We start from the raw sequence: 16093 nt of genomic DNA on the forward strand, positions 1-16093 counted from the left end.
AACCATCTACACCTAGAACCCATGTAAGTACAACTTCACTTAGGACATTTTCTAAAACACCCACCTGTGCAGCAGAGAATTTTTAAAATGAATTTTAAACACATTCAGAGGTTGTTGTCCCACCCATTGCTGGACTGTCTCAATTGCCACAGGTGACCAAGAAGGCCCAACATCAGAAACCAGCCAACATACTATGGCTGGTGCTCCCTTCGGCAGCACACATACTAAAGCTAAACAATGCAGAGGAGAGCCTCAAGGCCCTGTGCAAGGATGACGCCCTAACTCGTGAAGTGTTCTGTTTTCCCGTCAGCCGGCGCAGTCCAGTGGTGAGCTGATTCTAAACCCCAGCTTAGGAAACAGGGTTGCTCTTCATGTGGATGACTCTGTGCCAAAAGCAGGGGACAGAAATGAAGAAAATTATACGGCTGATCGTTTTAATCTTTTACAAAGTCAGTCAAATTGCCATCAGTCTTGTTCTATCACATAGATAAGTATTTCTGATCCAGCTTCGCCGGAGTAAAACATATCCTTCATTGCTATAGAGACAAAGGAATGCAATTCCAATAAACGGAAGTTGTATCTGAATGGTCTTTATTAGGATGTAAAACGTTTTATAGTTTACAAAAGCATTTTCTCATGTAACCAAAGCATTTTAACCTTCACTCTACAAGCACTGATTAACCCTCTAAAAGGTTTCCCAAGTGTCTCACACAGTACTTGGTGCCCTCAAGAAACCCAGAGTCTAGTGGGTAAGGCGGACAAGTAAGCAACAGCCTTCACATGATGTAAGTGTAATGGAGAAATATGAAGACGTAGTGATAGGCAGAAGAAGAACAGATGTTATACATATTCAAAATTTAAAATGGTATTCGGAGATGATCTGTTTACTTATAAATTCCTCGACATCAGAATATCTTGGTATATGTGCATAGATAGAAACATAATATAACATTTCTGGTTGTGGTGCGAGACTGCACGTGGCAGCTCTTATGGTGGAAGAGATGGTGCTGGTAGCAGTGGTGATAAAGGTGGGGTTTGGAAGGCTTGCTCATTTCTTGGTTGATCAGAATTGATGTCCCTTTTTGTTAAACTACGAATCCCCAGCCCTGGCCTGTGTTGCTCAGTTGGCTGGAGCATCGTCCTATACAACAAAACGTGGCAGGTTCAATTTCCAGTCAGGGCACATACCCAAGCTGCAGATTCAATCCCCAGTCGGGGCTTGTGAGGGAGGCAACTGATTGTTTGTCTCTCACATCGATGTCTGTCTGTCTGTCTGTCTCTCTCTCTTTTTCTCTCTCCCTCCAAAATCAATTTTTTTAATTTAAAAAACATACAAACCACCCGCCATCCCTGAAACATCTCCCTCATAGCTCAACAGTCCAGTGGTTCACTTTAGAGCAAATATATACTCAACCACAGCAATGACAGCCACAAAATATCAGTAGTGGCTGATTATTTGGTAACGAATCATGTACTAAAGAACTGATAGCCAGTGGCCAGTTAGAAATGTGCCTAAATGTTAGAAAGAAGAAAGAAAGAAAGAAAGAAGAAAGAAAGAAAGAAGAAAGAAAGAAAGAAAGAAAGAAAGAAAGAAGAAAGAAAGAAAGAAGAAGAAAGAAAGAAAGAAAGAAAGAAAGAAAGAAAGAAAGAAAGAAAGAAAGAAAGAAAGAAAGAAAGAAAGAAAGAAAGGAGGAAAGGAAAGGAAAGGAAAGAAAGGAAAGGAAAGGAAAGGAAAGGAAAGGAAAGGAAAGGAAAGGAAAGGAAAGGAAAGGAAAGGAAAGGAAAGGAAAGGAAAGGAAAGGAAAGGAAAGGAAAGGAAAGGAAAGGAAAGGAAAGGAAAGGGAAAGGAAAGGAAAGGAAAGGAAAGGAAAGGAAAGGAAAGGAAAGGAAAGGAAAGGAAAGGAAAGGAAGGGAGAAAAGGAGGGAGGGAGGGAGGGAGAAAGAGAGAGAGAGAGAAGGAAGGAAGGGAGGGAGGGAGGGAGGGAGGGAGGGAGGAAGGAAGGAAGGAAGGAAGGAAGGAAGGAAGGAAGGAAGGAAGGAAGGAAGGAAGGAAAGAAACCAGAAGCCCTCTACTCAGACCTGCCTTAGATTACTCGAGTGCCACTTGCACGAACAGGACAGGCAACAACAATTGTGAGGAGGATGGGACAGCCACAGGGGAGGAAGAAACCAAACGCAATCGAAAGCAGATGACATAAGCCCCTGGCTCATGTAGCCCCACAAGAACAAGCATGAAATAAGTTTCTTGCAGAAGGGCGACTCTGAGAAAGAAAAAAAAAGTGGCTGTAATAAATCCTAACAAAAGCCAACAAAAGAAAATGTTGGACAATTTGTTGGATAAATATTCAGTAAGGCTGATCCACCTTACTGTGTTGTTGTAAAGAACAGCTAATAAAGAAAGATTGTCAAGGACACTGCAAACATAGAAGAACTAACCAATAATAAGAACATTAATAATAAGGAAGGGCTGAGGAAAAAAACCAGTTCCATCAAGACCAAAGATGTTGAGCAACCAGCACAGAAATAAAGAAAACAGATACGAGTGCCTGGAGCTGGTGCAAACAAACAAGAACCAAAATACATTTTGCTCTTAATTTTTTAAAAGAAGACAAGTTTACACAGTATAAGACTATAAATAAATATTGGCCAATGGGCTATTGCTTTTCCCTGGAGGCAGCTCCCTTTGAAATGACTTCCTAGACGAGGGGGTGCTGGAGTTGCAGGCTCCTACTCCCCTCCCTAGAGCTCACAGTCCCCGACAAGAAGGCTTCCCTCCCTCGTCTAGAAGATTTGGGATTGGAAAAGACACTGGAAGGAATCCAAAGCTGTGGTTCATTTCATTCTTTCATTTCCTGCCTTTGCCAAATGCTGACAATTACAAACAAATGTTGTCTTCACAAATACTTTCTTCTAGATGAACATTCTGCGCATCTCGGTTGCTTATATGTATGTGACTTGAGAAACACTTTCTAAATCCCCAAGTTGACGGGATTGCCACGTAATGATAATGATTATTTAATGTCATCATCACAATGGGCTGCCTGGGCAAATGAAATGCTTGCTGGGTCTAAAGCTTTCGTCCAAGTGAGGTAAATTAACACTTTCCAGGGTACCCGATTTCCCACTGGGACCCTAAAGAAGGTAATTCATTACTCAGGCATTCTCCACCCCCAACACTGCTGTCTACCACAAGTTCTTCCATTGCTTAAGCTGTCAGATTGCTCAGCCAGTATGGGGAAGTCCAAGAGAGATAAGACTGTGCTGAGAAGGCCCAGGCTGGGTGGATATTTTTAGTCATCTGAAAACAGAACAGGAGTGATAATCATCATCATCATAATGCACGTGAATGCATCCCATCTTACTTTGCAAAGCACTTTTATTGCATTAATCATCCCCATTGATCCTTACAGTAATCCCTGAGGTATGCAAAGCAGGTATTGTTATATTTATTCAGTACCTGACTGTGGCAGCAAGAAGGGCATAGCAGTAATGGCACAGAGGTAAGCCTAGAAGACACAGGGAAGCAAGAAAGGTATAGCAGAAAGAGGGAGAAGCCCCCAAAACCCCGAAATCAGTAGTCTCAGAAGCATTGAGGGTCTGGGACTAGAGGCCATGGAGAGTGAGGATACACATGGGCACATGGAGGCAGAAATGCGAAAGGGCTCAGGTGTCTGGGCAGAGTAGGTTTAAAAGATTACTGACATCTGCTGTGTAAAAGATTACTGTTTCTAAGACCAAAATCAAGAAAAATTAAAACTAAAATGAACCAAGTGGCTGCTACTTGCTAGCAGTTCTCCCATAAGATATTAACTGATGTAATCATCACAACTAATCCATGCAAGATAGATATTTTCAACCCATTTTCTACAGATGAGAAAACTGAGGCTCAGGAAAAATGATGTTATTTGCCCAAGGTCAACAGCTACTAACTGGAGAAAATGAGATTCAAGGACAAGAGAGACAAAGCAACAGATGTCAGAAGGTTCTGGCCAGGAAAGTTAGCAATTAGTTTGGGGCAGCAATAATAAAACATTAAGAAAAGAATTTAAGAATAAAGAGCAGAAGCCCTGGCTTCCTGTGTACTTCCTGCCTACAGGTGTATCAGATGCTGGGCTCACTGCCTGGGGAGGAGGCACCTGTGGCTCAGGCGGGAGAGGTAGGGTAACAAGCGAGATGATTCCCAGCAATTATCCCCTTTTGCAGATGGAGAAACTAAGTCTCAGGGAGGAAGGGTCACAATGCAGTTGGGGAGAAGTTGTTTTTCTTCTGCAGGAGCAAGAGGAAGATACAATGTCTGAAAATACAGAGGTCTGGGAGGATCATGACAGCCGGCCAGAAGTTTGCCTAATGGAGCAGATTCCTGCTGGTAAGAGCCAGAGATGGTGGGAGGAAGCAGAATGGCTGGAGCTAAAGGAACATGGGGGGGGGGGGGATACACACCCATTACTCCTCTGCCACCACACATTGGACAGAGCACTTCTTGGAGCTTCATCTATAAAATAGAGTCAATAAAATTCACCTCAAAGTGATTCTCTAAGGATTCAATATGCGGACAAAAAGGGGCCACATACTAACCTGACTAGCTCAGGGGAGGCCTGCATGGTGGACTTGCAAACTCAGAGACCTAAAGTAACCATGTAGGATGGTCTGAAATAAAAACTTTCTAACTAAAAGCAGTTCCTGGCAGGTAGTCACGTCCTAGGGCAGTATTTTTCCCTAACAAAGGTCAACCTTTACCTTGACTGAGTCTGTCTGTTGTCTTTGCATCTAGGGTAACATACCTGATAAACATGCCTTTGCTGTAACCAAGTAATTTCCTTTGCCCCACTCCACCCCTCAAAGCACAACCACCATAGAGTGCAGAGCTCAGAGGCAGAGCAGAGACCACAAGTCCTCTCATTGTTATTGTTACCCAGTTAATTGTTGACTATTAAGCATCCTGTACCCACCTCCCTAATCTATCACCAATGGATTTCATGTAACCCACTTACACCTCCTCTTTTGATTGTAATGTATAAAATAAGCTGCACAACTGCCATTTTTTGGAGCATTGTCTCAATCCATTGAGGTTTCACTTCCTGGCAATTTTTGTAAGTTTGGCTCAAATAAACTCATAAAAATTCTTATAGGTTTGGACAGTTCTTACGTTGACAAATATGTACAATAATAATAAAGAGAGAGTCTGAGTGGCTATTGTTATTTTTACACATTTGAAGTGTTGATGTTGCCATAGATGGTCTCTGAGGAGGGTAACATAATAGGCAAGAACAGCTTTTGGATTTGGAGTGATCCCCTTCTTTGCATTTAATAAAATATTCCTATTGAAAACCTACTTTCCCCAATCCTTATGAATTCAACCTCTATCATAAGCAAGGGCTGGTTCTAAGGAGCATCTAGAAAGCCATTTCAAGTCCCCTTTGTTTCTTCTTACAAACTAGGAACCATTCTGCTTGACGTAAAGAAGATCCCTCCTGCAGGGAGAGCTAATCAGGGCAACAGCATCCTGCTGACCTTATTAGCATGGAAGGGTCCCGTCCAGTAACAGTGCAGGAAGACTTCAACCAACTTGCCTACAGCTTCTCGAAAAGATTTGCCCAAGAGAACTCATATGCATTCATTTCTGAAGTGACTCCAAGCCCCCAAGAGAGCCATTCCCAAGGAAGAGGTGTGGCAATGGCGAGAAATGTCATTTGTGGAATTACCGGCAAAGGTGCTTAGGAAGTTTCACCTTCAAGTAATTCAGAGAATCTTAGAGTTAGCAAGAACCTTGTAGGCCTCCTGATCTAACCCCCAACTCTAACTCTACTCATTAGTGTCCTCCCAGAGCTAACACGGGCTTGTTACACAGACCTGGGTTTGGGGAGGTTATTTCTAGGAAGTGCCCACAGGACTCCTGGATATAAATACAACAGTATCAGGAGCCACTAAATGACTCATTCAAAATGCCTTCAATTTCTCTAACCATCTTATTCTATTATTATTTTTGAATGTCCATATTTCACATTAATGTGTTCTTACAATATGCACACAACCTGCCAGCACCATGCCAAGCTGCTTAGCCTCCTGAACAGTCACTGGACATCCTCCCCCCCTTTCCACCGGGCCCTCCACAGGCCAGACTCGTCTTCCAAACACAAACCCAACGTGGGCTGAGGACACTGGTCACAGAAGTGACCTCCCCTCACTTTTACCCCCTTTGCCAAGTGAAGACAGGACAGGGCTGAAGTTCAATACCAGACCAGCTAAACCTGAACTTAGCCCTGCCCCGACCTTCAGTCCCATCACGCCAGCTGGCAGCACTGCCCAGCCACAGAGCCTTGGGAATGGGCATATGTTTACTTTAGATTCAAAATGGAAGGCTGCCAGCTGGGGAAGAACAGAGGATCCCAGCCTGCAGCAAAGCCCAAGGACCTGAAAGGGGCTACAAAATGAAACTTCTGGCCTCTGGCTTTACAATCAGATGTGTGGTGCGTGGTGCTTCTGTCATAAAGTAAAGCCAGCCTGGTGCTGAAGTCCAAGTGGGGAGCGGGCCTGTGCTCTCATTCCATCTGATGGCCAGGAAAATGTCACTAAGTACAAATTGCCAGTAACAAAACAGTCACGGGATGTAAAGCGCAGTTTAGAGAATATTGTCAATAATATTGTAATAACTATGTATGGTGTCAGGTGGGTGCAAGACTTATTGGGGGGATTACTTCATAAATTACATAAATGTCTAACTACTATGCTGTACACCTGAAACTAATACAATGTTGAATGGCAACTGTAACTCAAACATATTTTAATTTATTTAAAAATCACTAAAAACATTCAATGGAACCTGCTTTGAGATTCCCAGTCAGCACAAGCTATTACAATGAAACAAAGTCATAGCTGGCTCTTCAGTCTTACCCTTGCAGAGTCTCAGGATTTCCCAGGATATCAGGACAAGGCTTATGTAACATCTGCTCCAGGTGACTGAGTCATCATTAGAAGTAGAGAAGGGGAAAAACTCGGGGTTATCTTTGCCTGAACACCCCAAAGCAGTCACTGCTGGCTGGACTTAACTCAAACAACTAGACCAGTGTTTTCCTTTTTTTTCCAGGGTGGCTGGCTCTCCAAACGAGAACTGAGGAGAGGGGCCTGGAGAGAAGGTGGTGCCACTGAGGCTACCGAGAACTCTGCAACCAAAATCATCCTCTCGGGTGTCACCACAAAAGCAGCAGCAATTTCCAGAACACGACGTTAGAATAAATTGTGTAGGACCTAAAGTTTGCAGAGAACTAACTGGAAGCCCTGGCTGCAACTCTCCCCAGCAGAATGAGCAGCTGGCTGACTAAATTGGTCACTGGCAGTTCTCTTCTGCCCCCCAGTGCCCTTGGTTGCCTAAAGTCCCCACTTTGCCCCAGACTTCAGCTCTTTCCTCCAATTCAGCTTCCATAGTGTCCTATTCCCTCGGGGCAAAACACTGGATTTTTCCTAGGTAACACCTAGCTAATCTAGTATAGAGTTAGTGAGTATTGTTGGATTAATGTGCTATTACTCCTAGAAAATACAATTTGCATTCCAGAGATGCACAGCCTGAAACCAAGAGTGGGAATTTCCATTACCCTGACAAGTTAGAAAGGGAGGCAGTTTTGCAAGGGGTGAGAATGTCAAGATCAAATTTAAAAATTTGAAACAGCCTTGCCTATTCCTACAGTTGGGAAGGTTTTGGGTTTCATCTTTTAAAAGCTATGAACCCAATTAATCTTTTCTTTAACTTGTTCCCCACCTCCTCAGCACTGATGAGATCAGAGGCCTCGGGCTTTCCTTTGACCTCAGGTGACAACAAGCCCATAATGCCAGGACTGTGATTCATTAAAGGGGATTTTAGTGCTTAAGAAAAATACTACCTCCCCAATTATTTAAAAATATCATGCCAGTTTTTAATTATTTTTATTCTGTCCTGTTGTTAGTAACCCTAACAAGTAAGCTACTTCAGAGCTATGCGAGAACGGAAAGAAGAGCTACCATTTAGCGTGCATATTGTATTTGTCTATATAATATACTATCTGTTCTAATCTAATTATGTACATCGTCTCACTCCACACAACCCCATGAACTAGAAATTATTGCCCCCATTTTTCAAATGAGAAAACTGAGGTGCTAAGAAGTAAATTAGCCAAGATCACATCTTTGAAAGTATTGGACGAAGAATCCAAACCCCATTCTCTGAGTCCAAAGCTTGCCCCATTAATCACTACCTTCTCCTACCAGGTCTGGGAGGGAGGGGCAAGGGAGAAGCAACAATATTTCTACTATCTTGAGCTTTTCCAGTGCTGAGTCAGTAATTCTCAAAGCGTCGTCCCTGGACCAGCAGCATCAGCATCCCCAGCAAACTTGTTAAAAATTGCAAACTGTGGGGCCCACTCCAGACTTAAGGAATCAGAAACTCTGGGGGCGGGGACCAGCAATTTGCTTTAACAAGCCCTCCCCGTGATTCTGATGCACGCTCAAGTTTGAGAACCACTGGACTAAGCCACCAATGTAGATTCTTAAAACTTGGGGAATGAGTCAGCAATAACTCCTTTTTAGCATCCATTCCTTGAATAATTCCTTTTCAGTTATAAACGTCCACATTATTTTATTGCAACTCTACAGAGATTTGAACAAATAAACGTTGTTGGCACAGCTTGACAGGTGTGAAACATTGTGACTGCTAATAGGTAATGCAAAACATGGTTTCTCAAAATTCTGTGAGGAAGTCTAATAAGACTAAGTTCAAAAGCAGTGCACCAAATAGTCTTGAGTTTTAAGAAGGGCAAAATGTTATCTACGTTGGCCGCAGCAGCTGATGCTCCCATTAGAGTGTTCTCTACTTGTGCAAAATTACATGGACACCACGAAAAGCCCCTGTAGGGCTCATCTGACTAGCATCTAAACACTCGCCTCACACTTTCTCTTCACTCTGTCCTTTCTTAAACCAAAATAAGACTGAGAGGCCGGCTTTGGCCTGGAAAAAGCTCACCAGCCTGAAGCCTTCCCACTCCCTCTAGCTGGAAGCCCTCTGGCTGGAGGGCAGGACAGCCCTGCACACAGGTGCTCATCTGCGCTGGGTGACCAGGCTCAGGCTGGGGCGTTTTGCAGGAACCAAGTTTTACACTCACTTTCTCAAACCCTTTGCGTCTTCTATTTTCTTGGAACTTGTTCAATACCAGCCTAGGTGTGCTCTGAAGAAAGGGAAATAGAAATTCATGAACATGACTGTACCTTTATCTGAAAAAGAAAAATGCTTTGAGTTGGTTCTCGAACTGCACCAGAGGTCAGAAGCAGAGGGGAAAGGTCCTCACTGGGCTGAGTCAGTCACCTTGACCTTCTCAGGTCAGGGTTAAGTTGCTCACACCCTGAGGGAGGGAGCTGTCCTGGAAAACTAAGTTTGGACTCTGTATTGCACTGGCCAACAATGAAATTCCAGCCGTGAACTTGTAGCTCCTAAGCAGTGGTGAGCACCTATGTGACACTGGGCACTGCACTTCACTTTCTTGAGCCCTGGCTTCCAGAACTGCTTTGGAAGGGGGTGGGGGCAAGGGGAGCAGGAATAATATCCACCAGCCAAGAATGAAGAGAAATAGAGCCTAGTGGCCTAGCCACACCACACCTACCTCAGGAGATGCTAAATTAATGTTGGCTCCTTTCCTCTCTTCACAGTATTGAGGTGGATTTTCACCTGACCTGGCGAAGAGCAGCCACCAGGGGTTGTATAACAGGGATTTATAAGCAGGGGTGAAGGGCCCTGCTAACAGGCCTCACAAGCAGATTCCAGGGACCCTGGTATATACGCACGTGTGCCTTCTAAATCTTGAGACCAGGATACAGCACATCCTAAAGGAGGGAAAAGCTATAATCTGGGTCAGGTCACAGGCCGTGCCCTAAAGCCCCAGTGGAATGCTGAACATGCTTCCTCCCCACAGACCCCCTAAACACATCCAAAAAAAACACAATGGCAGTGCTCAGTTAATCCCTAAATCTTCAGAGGAATGACACGCTGGGAATTTGTAGCTCCTGAGTAGTAGTGACTACCTGTGTGACTTTGGGTAATTACAGAGAAAAGAAACGCCACACTCCACGTCTGGGTATTAAGTTTAAAACCTTTCCCAGAAGCATTTATATTTTTCCCAAAAGAAGAGAGCCCTCTACTGGCGAGTTAACACTCTGCTGGGGAAGGGCCCGATTCTGGATGGTCCGCAAAGGTCTCATCTGTGGGAAGAACAGAATTCCCATGGGTGTGAATTAATGAAGGTTGATCTCACAAAACTCAGACTCCATAAAACCCTCTCACCTGCCCTGATGACAATTTACTCTGTAGCAAACGGAGGGATAAAGAGGGCGCTAGATCCTTCTGCCCTCTGCCATAGCACATGGATAACCTTCTAGAAGGGCTTCATGCAGAGGGCTCTACAGATATCACATCAAGAGTTTGGAAGAGATTGCAAACAACCCAAGTGGCCATCAAGAGCAGATGAGAAAATAAGTTATTGTACCTCCCAAAAAATGGAATATTATACAGCTTTTTTTAAGTGAGGAAGCTCATTCTATACCCATATGGAAAGATCTCCATATCTTTAAGTTTAAAGATAAAAAGAAAAGTACAGAAGTAATATCCATCATATGCTATCATTTGCATAAAAAGGATATGTATTTGTATTTGCTTCTAAATGCATAAAGTAAAATTCTAGAAGTTTGCATAAGAAACTAATAACAGTGTATATGTGTTTATAGGGATGAGAGAACTATAGGAATGGTGAACAGAGGTGAATACAAACTTCCACTTTGTTATATAGGGTGTCCCTATAATTGATAGCTCAATTGATGTTTCTTTCATCTCAGATTTAACCCATTGGAATTAATAATTATTCAAAGTATGTATACATTTGGGGGGGGCCACCCTGTATATTTGACCTTTGATGTGGATGTTTTAATTAATCAAAATAGTTTTCCAAATGACAGCCTGAATGGGCATGAAATTTTCCTTTACTCAACATTTCATAATGGTTAAATTTTACCAGCAGCTATTATGTTCCAGACACTGTGCTAAATGCCCTACGTGTATTACCTCATGTATTTAACCCTCCCAACCTCTTTTATGAGGTAAGTACTATTATCTTCCACATCCTAGAGACAAGGAAACTGAGGGACAGAGAGGTGAAGGTCCTCGCCCAGGTTTATGCAGACAAGGCATCAGGCAGGCTGATTCCCGAGTTCCCGCACTTGACACCATGCTATGGGGCTACCCCAGAGAAACTCCAACAGGGCCGATATCAGAGAGTATTGGAAGTTAAAAACCCAGGGACTCCAGTTACAGGTTCAGAGATGCCCTTCACTGGTGGTCTCAACATGAGCTTTCCTTTGACTGGACAAACACCTACACTCATATGTTCTCACACTCACTCCCATACCTCATATATTTTCATACACACATACACTCCTACATTCTCACAAACACACACGTGCTTTTTCACACTCCTACATATACACTTATAATTATACACTCATAATTCTCAAATGCACGCACACATACGCTCTCACACACTCACATGCTGCTACATGTTCTCACACACACTTGCCCACTCGCGCAAACAGTAACGGCCTTCGCCGGCGCCCCCTAACCCCTGCTCTGTGCTGCCTGGCACAGCCCCAGGATGTTAGTCCTAGGGCCCTCCAGCCCAAGCATTCTGGACCTCCATCAGGCCCACTCTCCCTTGCCCACTCTCAGGACCCCCTCTCTATGCAAAACCCTTCCCAAATAAAATATGGGAACCCTGTTTCTGTCCTATCCAACACATTTACAATCCTAACCATGTTCCATGCTGGCGAGTCAGCCTTCCATTTAGTGTCCCCAACGACGAAGATGCTCTCTTCCTCAGGACCTTCAGAAGGAAAGATTGGTTTTCCATTCTACTTACGCTTCCAGCTTCTCTGCTTGCACAGCAAATGAAGAACTTTGTGCAATGTTATTTTTGACAAGGAAGAGGTACTACCCTCCATCCATCTAGAATACGCACCCTCTTAGGACAAGCAGAGCCACAGTTCCTCACCATCCCTAACGGGCACAGGATGACTGTGAAACCAACATTTTGTGCTGCCAACAAGCCACTTAGTGTCCCTGGAGCACTGAACTGCAAATGTTCTAGAGGCAAAACCATTTCAAAAGAGGACTGAGATGCAGCATTTGGCATGTACTCTTGTAGTTCCTTTTCAGGTTTGCTCCCACTTTAGAACACAGCAGTTCTTGAACATTTCCTTGCTGCCCCAAACTCCTGCTTGCTCTGACACTTCAAATACCAGAGGGCAAGATACTTTCTGTCTATGAGGAACAGTGGCTGTAAAGTGATATCAGAATCCCAGGTACTCTTCTGAAATGTGTCTATTTATAATCATTAATAACATCAGAAAGTCCTTCACAGTCATTATTCCATTTCATCCTCTGTGATATTTATATTATTATTCCCATTTTGCAGATGTGAAAACTGAGCATTGAGAGAAAGTAACTGGTCCAAGTTCCTATTGCTAATAGTAATTAGCAAAGCTGATAGCTGAAGCCAGATCTGTTTTACTCTAAATCCACACCACACTTAATGGTCCTTTGGGGCCCAACTCAAGTTCTACATTCTCAATGGTCCAAACTCTCAACTCTTGCAAACTAAAGAAATCAACATTTTTTAGTGTTAACTCTCTGCACAGCATGACTTTATGTGCTGCTGCTCATTCCATGCCATGAGGGTTTATTGCCACCTTGTAGTATTATCTTTCATGTATACTCTTGTACACTGTCAAGTATTAATCAAGTTGTTAACTCTGTCTCTTCCATCTTTGCTCTTCCACACTTAAAAGAGTTGTTTGCACATTTCAGGTGCTTTCTAGATGCTTGTTGATGGTGGCTTTCTACTTCTCTAGGTTTTTCAGACAATCTCTGCACAAATTAGGCCTCTCTGCCCATAGAGAGGTATGTACAAACATGTTTCTCACAGCATTCTTTATAAGAAAAAAACACAAAAATCCCACAATGAAGACTGGTCAAATCAACTATGGGACATCTGCATGAGGGAATGATACACAACTATTCAAAACCATGGTTTCAGAGACTACTGAATAGCATAAGGAAATATTTATCTAATATTATAATAGACTTTGCACTTATAAGAAAAAAGCTTAGAGAAAATACATCAAAATGTTGACTTTTGTTACTCTAGGAGACTTTTGTTACTACAGGGAACTTTGATCTTCTCTTTCGGAACATTAACTCCTTTACTGGTACTCCTTGAGGCCACTCCTTTCACTCCTGTGAGCTCCATTTTTCTTCATCTATAAAATAGGAGCCATATTGGCTTCCTCATAAGACTCTCGTAAATAGTTAAAACTTTTCCAATAAGAAGTGATTTGTAAATAAATAACAATAATATTAAAATATACACTAAATGATTATGTGATCTTTATGCAGTTTACCTAAAGACCTTAGAGGGCATGATGCCTTGTCAAGTAATAGTGAAAATTTTAGTGAAATATGTATCTTTTAAAACTCTACAAATTTATTCTTTCTTTTAATGCCCTAGCCAGTTTTGCTCAGTGGTTAGAGCATAGGCCCTCGGACTGAAGGGTCCTGGGTTCAATTCCAGCCAAGGGCATGTACGTCAGTTGCAGGCTCGATCCCAGGGCCTGGTCAGCGCACGTGTGGGAGACAACCAATCAATGTGTCTCTCTCACATCGATGTTCCTCTCACTCTCTCTCCACCTCTCTCTGAAAAACAATGGAGAAAATATCCTCGAGTGAGGATTTAAAAAAATAAATAAAATTAAAAAATAAAAAATAAAACTAAGTGTGTTTACCATATATCCAGTGAATTACTATGAAATGATTCTTCATGGATGATTCAAAAATAAGAAATCTATCTATTAAATAACCTAAATAGTTCAGTTTTTGTTTTGTTTTCTTTCTAGTGAAATGAGGGCTAGATTTATCAAAATAATAACCTCAGGGCTCTTCTTGCTTTGCTGTTCACACAGTCAGTGTGGCCCATAAGGGCCAGGCATGACAAGGACTCCTCACCAACCTGTTGAGGTACCACTGCAGGCCCTAGAGTTGAGGTATCCCTGCAGGCACTAGACGGAGCAGGGGAAGGCCTCCCAGGCACAGCTGTGAGGTCAGCCACGCTTCTCAATGATGGGAGCACCTCCAGGGTCAAATGCCACACAGAGCAGCCCTAACACAGGCACCATCAGCTACCACAGCAGCTTCTATTTCAGGAACCCTTCACTTGCAGCCTGGTCCTGCCCGAGCTCCGAGGCTGACTTTCCCCCTCTCCTCTTTCAACTATCCTCCATCACATGCAGCTCTCAGTGTGACAGCCAAAGCATTGGGGAGAGTCAGTCTTGAAAGAAGCTCCCTTCCATTCTACACATACACACTTAGCACTCATTCTGTGCCCAGCATCAGACACCTCCACACTTCAAACTCAAGTAGTTTTTACAACTGCTTTCCCTACTCTCCATTTCATCTCCTTTCCACACAACCCAGTCATCTACGACTTCATTGGTAAGTGACCAGTATTCTCATATCTCACCAAACATTTAGTGGTTTAACTCTATAAACCAGGAAGAATCCTCTGGGAAAAGCCAAACTTCCTAGATGACTGCAAGTGCTACTCCTTCAAGCATCAAAATGTTTAAGACATCGTGGTTTTGAATGGAAATCTTCCTCCATCATAGTCTCTGCTCTCTGCTATTAGGTTACATTTTCTGATGACTCATCCTCATGCACGCCGGTGACAGTCTCCGTGGGGGCTGTTGCGTTGGGTAAGACTCTTTGCACATAGGTTTATTAGCCCCATGCTGCTCTCTTTGGAGGTTTTAGTTTTTCTGTTCCTTTTCTTTGGGTTGCTCACTGTTTCTGCTTCCCTCCAGCCTTCCTGACTCCCTTTTCTAATCCACTGCTAATAATCTGCTGGGTGTTCAGAATCCACTGATTAAAATGTGTTGGTTTCAGTGTAGAGTAAGAGTAGAATCTGAAGGCCTCTCCCATGAGTAAAATGTCCCTGCCTAAGTTCATCAATTTCTTTTTTAAATATGTCTTTATTGATTTCAGAGAGAGGAAGGGAGAGGGAGAGGGAGAGGGAGAGGGAGAGGGAGAGGGAGAGGGAGAGGGAGAGGGAGAGGGAGAGGGAGAGGGAGAGGGAGAGGGAGAGGGAGAGGGAGAGGGAGAGGGAGAGGGAGAGATAGAAACATCAATGATGAGAGAGTCATTGATTGGCTGCCTCCTGCACGCCCCCTACTGGGGATCAAGCCCACAACCCAGGCATGTGCCCTGACAGGGAATCGAACCATGACCTCCTGGTTCATGGTTGATGCTCAACCACTGAGCCACACTGGCCAGGCTCAGTTCATCAATTTGATGCAGCCTATTTTGGCTGCTCTGAGTCTTGCCCACCCACTTCCTGGTTCCTGCTATGTTCTGGGTAGATGATTCGAAATATGTTTCAGACAGTTGAACCTTTCACTGCACCTCAGTTCAGACCTGGGAACTATACTTAAAATGACTCTCCAGTGGCCCCTTGAGGAACGAGTGAGTGACCTGAAAGGACCACACCTATGCAGCAAAGTCTGAAAATTTAAAATTTAAAAAAAAGAGAGCAAGAGGAAGGTTTTTTTAATATATATATTTTATTCTTTCCTAGCTGACTGGTTGCTCCAAATTTTCAAATATTTACCTCCTCACTCCAACCCTGTTCCATAGCTCAGAGGGTAAAAAAAAAAAAAAATGCCATCAAAGTGCCTGATGGAAAATGGGAAAAGTTCATTTGGAGCTAACGTAATAAAGGGAGATAAAGATGATTCCAGACATAAGAGTGAACATAATGTATTCTGAACTCATTCAATTATAAAAATAAAATTTTATTTGGTTCAGGACTAGAGCAGACAAAAGGGCAAGACTTGTTGCTATTAAACATACTTCTAGGTTTTCAGACTTCACAAAACTGTTCTTTAGGGACACAAAGTTAGTGTGTCCCAGTTGTCTTCTCAGACTCCTCAGAGCTATTTGTTCTTTCACTCATCTAAACAAAACTAGTGCTAACTCTGA

General features: G+C 43.1%; 1 non-coding gene across 1 annotated transcript; it reads left to right on the forward strand.

Moving 5' to 3' along the window:
* Window positions 1-278: 278 nt before the first annotated feature.
* On the forward strand, window positions 279-407 carry LOC148093464 (small nucleolar RNA SNORA65). Its single transcript, XR_015714302.1, has one exon. It is a non-coding gene; the product is annotated as a small nucleolar RNA SNORA65 (small nucleolar RNA).
* Window positions 408-16093: the final 15686 nt, after the last annotated feature.

Source organism: Miniopterus natalensis, chromosome 3, assembly GCF_054644295.1.
Source record: "Miniopterus natalensis isolate mMinNat1 chromosome 3, mMinNat1.hap1, whole genome shotgun sequence".
NCBI classification, from domain to species: domain Eukaryota; kingdom Metazoa; phylum Chordata; class Mammalia; order Chiroptera; family Miniopteridae; genus Miniopterus; species Miniopterus natalensis.